Source organism: Lipotes vexillifer, unplaced genomic scaffold, assembly GCF_000442215.2.
Source record: "Lipotes vexillifer unplaced genomic scaffold, Lipotes_vexillifer_v1.1 scaffold625, whole genome shotgun sequence".
NCBI classification, from domain to species: Eukaryota; Metazoa; Chordata; class Mammalia; order Artiodactyla; family Lipotidae; genus Lipotes; species Lipotes vexillifer.
Genome location: NW_006771655.1, coordinates 1,294,653 through 1,300,119, shown reverse-complemented (window position 1 = coordinate 1,300,119; position 5,467 = coordinate 1,294,653). Strand labels below are relative to the sequence as shown.

At 59.1% G+C, this 5,467-nt stretch overlaps 1 protein-coding gene across 1 annotated transcript in view; it reads left to right on the top strand.

The window, feature by feature from the left end:
- Positions 1-5,467, top strand: part of SDK1 (sidekick cell adhesion molecule 1) — a gene marked incomplete at its 5' end in the record, with an annotated part of 365,000 nt that overhangs the window by 211,318 nt on the left and 148,215 nt on the right. The gene's annotated exons all lie outside the window — the stretch shown is intronic.

Genomic DNA, 5,467 nt, shown 5'->3' with positions numbered 1-5,467 from the left:
GCAGGAATCCATGTTTCCGCTGCGTCCTCTCGTGGGCCTTTCTCTCCCTTAGTTCTCACAGCAACTTGGTGAGGCGACTGCTGAGATTACGACTGTTTTACAGCTGAGGAGACTGAGGCTAGGCGGGTGGGGTGACCTTTCCTCGGCAGCTGTGCCCTGGGCGCCCACCGCCGCACGGCGGCCCCGGTGCCCCGGCCTGCGAGTGGCCAGGCCACGCCTGTCTCCTGCCTCCGATGCCAGTGCCAGGCCGCCGGGACCCTCGGGGGACCTCAGGGGGAGCAGCTCACCGTTGTAGGGCTTTTAATGATTTTACGTTGCAGAAGAGGTTTCTGAAAAACCATTCAGGTTAAAGCTGAATTTAAATCTTAGTTTGGGGGGAAAAAATTGCAGACTTGATAAACTCCGCATGGGCTTCAGCCTCAGGGGAAGCTGTGGAGGACCGTGTTCCAGCAGGTTCAGGGCTCCCCTCGCACACCCCTTCCCCCCTCCCCACACACGGGCATCGAAACACCCTCACGGGGCTGCGGGCGACCCCCGGGGGCTGCCCGGCGTGGTCTGCCCCGGGCGGCCCTTTCCATTCAGTAGACAGCACTTGAAACGTCCCGCCAGCCGCGAAGCGTTCTCACAGCGCAGGCCCCACCGCTCTGGCAGCCCTTCCTGGGGACCTCACGTCCGTCTGCTGGTGACCCCTCGGGAGCCGGAGCTGTGCCCGCCCCTCAGCGACTGGCCAGGTGGTCCAGCCGACCCCCGAAGCCCCTGGGGTCCCTCGTGAGCCCCATGGCCCAGGAAGCGTGCTCACGCTGGCTGTGTGGTCAAGAAAACTGTCTGGGAGTGAGCCGCGTGGGCCAGGGGCGATCGGCTGTCCCCGGCCTGGCCGCAGGGTCAGGGTCCCCTTCCTCCCGCCCTGTGTCCTGGGTGGCAGCACCACCCGTAGCCACCTCCCGCATGCAGGCCCCTTAGCGTTCCGGTTCTTGTTTACTTTCTGAACGACCAGGCAAGGCGCGTCTCCTAACCCCGTCTGAGACCTTGGGCGATCCCGCCCCAGGGTCACGCGGCCAGCAGGTGGCCAAGGCCAGGGCAGGGCTGCCGCACCCTCTCCTCCACGCCATCAACCCCTGGACGCGGGTCCGACCCGCGCTGCTCACCCCGGCCCAGAGCGTCCCTGTCTCTCGGTGACTCGCTGGGCCCCTCGCCACGCCGCAGGCCAGAGAAACACCCGGCAGTTCTGCTTGCCCGGCGGTCAAGTGCACACAGCTTAGTATTTCTATCCTAGCACCTTAATAGCCGTTTGAAAAGAGGAGACACATTAATTGAAAGAAAAGAATATTTGCATCCCTCCTCAGATAACCAGTTAGTTCCTGATGGGACGTGTGCGCCCCCAAGGTACTGCCCAGCTTCTCCGACTTGGAATCAGACTGGACCTGCCTCTGCCGAACCTCCCGTTCCACGTCGGTTTTCACATCGTTCCTGTGTCCTTATCACAGCAACCACCAAAAACTCAGCTTTGCAAAGACAGGGTGCATCCAAAGGAGCGCGGCGCGCTCTGATCCTGAATCGTGACTCGCTCAAGCTGGAGGGCTGCGGAGGCCCACAGACACGGGCGGAGGGCCGGCACCATTCTCCCTGCAGTGCCCCGGGGGACCGTGTTCCTACACGAAACTCCCCCTTTCTCTCCCTTTACTCAGGAAACCTCCCAGCGTCAGCCCCGCCCACGACTTACCTGCTGGGTGCCCTCTACTCACCTGGACTCGACCAGACCCCCTCACAGAGTGGAGTCCTCGGGTCCAGATGGTACCTGAGAACTGATGCCGCCTCTAACCCTCACTGTTAAATAAAGTAAATTTACGAGTCTAGTTCTGCCCTCAAGAAGCTGATGTTCTGAAATACCCACTTTAAATAACGTTAAGTCCAGGAATGGGGAAAAGTCACTGTTGAAACTGGACCTCGAAACCCCAATCTGTTGCACGTTCTGAGGTCTTCCTAGTAGAGGACTGCAGCGCTGAGCATATAATGAAGAAAAGCCCTCCTGCGGCCAGGAACGGAAGGAGTTAAATAAACCAGGCGGGTGCAGGGGCGGAGGGCGGAGGTTGCAGACAGCAGGATGTCACTTTAAGGTACACAAAGGGAGGAAAAGCAGACTAGTGAGAGGGAAAGCAAGCCTAGAAGCAAATGCTCAGCAGGAGGCTCCACCACTTGGAAGAAAAGGCTTTCTAGCTCAGGCCCCTCGGGGACCATCTGTGGCTGAATTAGAGTGAATTAGAGCCCTACCTACTGCTGATTTCAGAGGGGGCTGAGGTGGGGAGAGGCAGACCATTTACCTCTGTCAGCTCAGCCTTTAGGATTCACCTAAGTGTGCTGTGTTTCAGAAATCTGGCCAGGACCTCTTGGTGGACGGACGCACTCTGCAGGCAGGCAGGCCTTGCCCCCTCACAGACACACCCTCAGCCCCACCCTGCCCTTTGGGAGCACCGAGGTCTCCCCTCCAGTTTCCAGCCTTGAAGGAGACCCCCGGGCGTCATCACCCGAGGGGAGCCGACATCCCCAGGCTGAGCGGCGGGCACCAGTACTCCCGATGGATGGTCACCCGTCACACCAGCTAATAGAGCTTAATGAACCCAATTTCATGTTTTATTAAACAAATACCTGTAGTTACAGGCAGCAGCTATTGTTTATTGTGGAACTCGGCCTTCGCAGCTCGGGCTGTTCAGAGCTGGGTCGCCCTGCCCCTGGGCTGCGAGCAAGTACGTGGTGGCAGCTCCGAGGGTCTGGGTCGGAGCTGCAGGCAAACGCTCCTCTCTCCTCTCTCGGGGCCGCGTTGTCCCACCACGTCTGGCCTGTACTGTCGCCTTTCCTGCCCACCCTGTACGATGGGCTGCGGGGGAAGAGGGCCTCCCCAGAGGCGGGAGCCCGGCAGTGGTCACCTACCAGGGACCCCTGCCTTCCGTGGGGCTCTCCCTGCCCTGGACGCTCTGCCCGGACACGCAGGGCGGTGCTCCCCAGGTTGACTGGGTTTCCCGTGGGGCACGCCGGCAGCACCCCAGAGGCCTTTTCCAGGCTGGAGGGAGAGAATTTTACCAAGTATAGCAAAAGAAAAACCGTGTTTGTGGGCACACCTGGCCTCCAAAAGCCCCTTTCAGGAAACGTCCACAGGGCACCAGCGACCGTCCCTCTGAAGCCGCTCCATCAGCGCCGGAGGCTGTTAGAGCAGCTGCCGGGCAGCATGACGTCGGTCCCGCATGCGGGCCGCTCTGTGTGCAGACGGCCCTCAGGAAACTGGGTGCCCGGAGCTTCCTTGTGCTGCCGGAAGGAGAGGCGAGCGGCAGGGCCGCCGGGCGCGCGCGTGAATTGCCCACGAGCGCTCCCTGTAAACTGCAGCGTCCTCCTCTCTGCCCGCGTGAGCTCTGGTCTGTGAGGGCCGGGATGCAGGCAGACAGCCTGGGATTGGACGCTCTGCCCTCTTGCAGAGAGTTCACGCCGGATCCACGCAGAATTGGTCCTGAAGCTCCTCCGGTCGCTAGTCTCAGTTGGGCAGCTGTTTGGAGCAGGTAGGGCGCCAGCCGGAGGCCCGGCCCCTGGCTGCGGGCCCCCCGTTCCTGCACCGGAGCCAGAGGGACACTCACGGCCAGGACGGCCCGCTCGGGGCCTTGCCCACCACACGCCCCCGCTTGGTCCCTCTGTGCGCGGCCTCCAGGCCAGCTCCCTCTCTCTGCTGGTGTTTGTCACACCCTTTCCTGAGCACACGAGCGTCTTCAGTTGTCCGTTTGGTGGTGATTGCATCCACAACGGCAGCACACTGGATTGTCAGTTTTGATGCCAGGAGATCCTAGTAATTCTCTTCTGCTAAAGGTGCTATAATTGCTGTGCTTGGGCTCCAGGTTGCCATGCAGAACAAAAGGCTATATTTTAGTAAATTTTGATGAAGAACGGCTTTTAAACAAATCAAATTGTCCGACACACAAGGTTGTAACATTCACAACATACATAACGGCAAGCGTGTGTGACAACATAACGACAGCCTTCTCCTGCTGTGCGTTCAGGGAAGACCCCGAGGGTCGCCACCCCGTGTAGAGATTTATCAGGCTAACCCGCCAAGGCCGGGGCTGGTTTCCAGGTTTACCTGTGCACGTCAAGACTTCCGAGGGCAGGTCGTGTGGAAGGAGGCTCTGTGGAGGGTGAAGAGCCTGGGCCGTTTCCAGCCAGTTCAGGAACCTCTGGTGGCACCGGCTCCCTCCTTTGTAAGGTAGGGGTCATGATGGCTCCAGCCTCAGGGCTCCGGCACGAGGTTGAGTGAATTAATGCAGGTGAAGTGCTCAGAGCGTCACAGGAACGTCATAAGTACTCTGTGGATCTGAAGTTATTAATCCTCACTGCCCTGAAGGTTTCTCTTTTTTTTTTAATTGTACAGTCAGCTCCAAAAATCTGAACCGGCCAAAAAGACAGAACGGGTTGATTTTAGGGCATCGTGGTGTTCGTGCCGGCCCATTGAGAATGCGGGAAGCCAGAGGTCAGGACGGTCCCCGGTAGGAGGGAGGTTCTAAGGTCTGGAGTCGGGAGATGGTGCGTGGCTGGCCCCCCGAGAAGCAGCTGGAGCCGCGGGCCTAGTGGGCTTCAGCGGTCCCCGCGGGCCAGGAGCGCAGCTAGGGGCTTCCAGCGTGTGGCAGGGCCCCCTGCTTCCTCCACTGCCGGGTGCCCCGTCCGCCCCGCCCTAGCACAGGAGCCCCCCAGCACACAGAGTTCACCAGGCTGTGGGGCAGCAGATGGGCAGCGGCTTCTGACATTAAAATTTTATTGTTTTCAAAACACTGAGGTCCCGGGACGCTCTCCTCTCAATTCTTGTTTACCTGCGAGTGAGAGTTTCTCACTCTGTTTATTGCTTTCATCAGAGGAAGAGGAACGAGAAGACGCCTCCCAGTGCCTCTGTCTCCCCAGTTTATCGGCCGGGAAGACGGAAGAAAAGGTTTTCAGCGCTCTGCCTTTGGCCCCGGGAGCGCCCTCCATCCCCACCTCCCTCTTTAGCGGACACTCTTAAATGCTCTCTAATCACAGAAGCCCCCTCCAAGGGGGCTGTCCCAGGGGCTGGCAGGGTCTTTTTTCTCTGAGCCCCAAACTGCAATGGCTGAATAAATTGTGATCATGAGGCCCCGCCGGACGATCCGAGTACAGAGGAGATCGGACGTCGCTCGGAAAACAGGCTCCAAGGGGAAGGCAGAGCTGGAAGCGACACTCGTGCCCTGGGGGAGAGAAACTTTAAGGCAAAAAGTGTTTTATCAATCATTTTGTAAAGGGAAAAGTGGCCGTGTTTCCACAAATTAGTTGCAAGCCAGGAGCAAGCTGCTGATTTAGAGTACCGTGTAATGAAAATATCAGCGTCTAAAAATGGAAATACGGATGAAGCACGTCTATCATTTGACAAGAGAAGGCTGCACCGAGCACCGCAGGCTGCCAGCCATCCCTCAGCCCCCCCCCC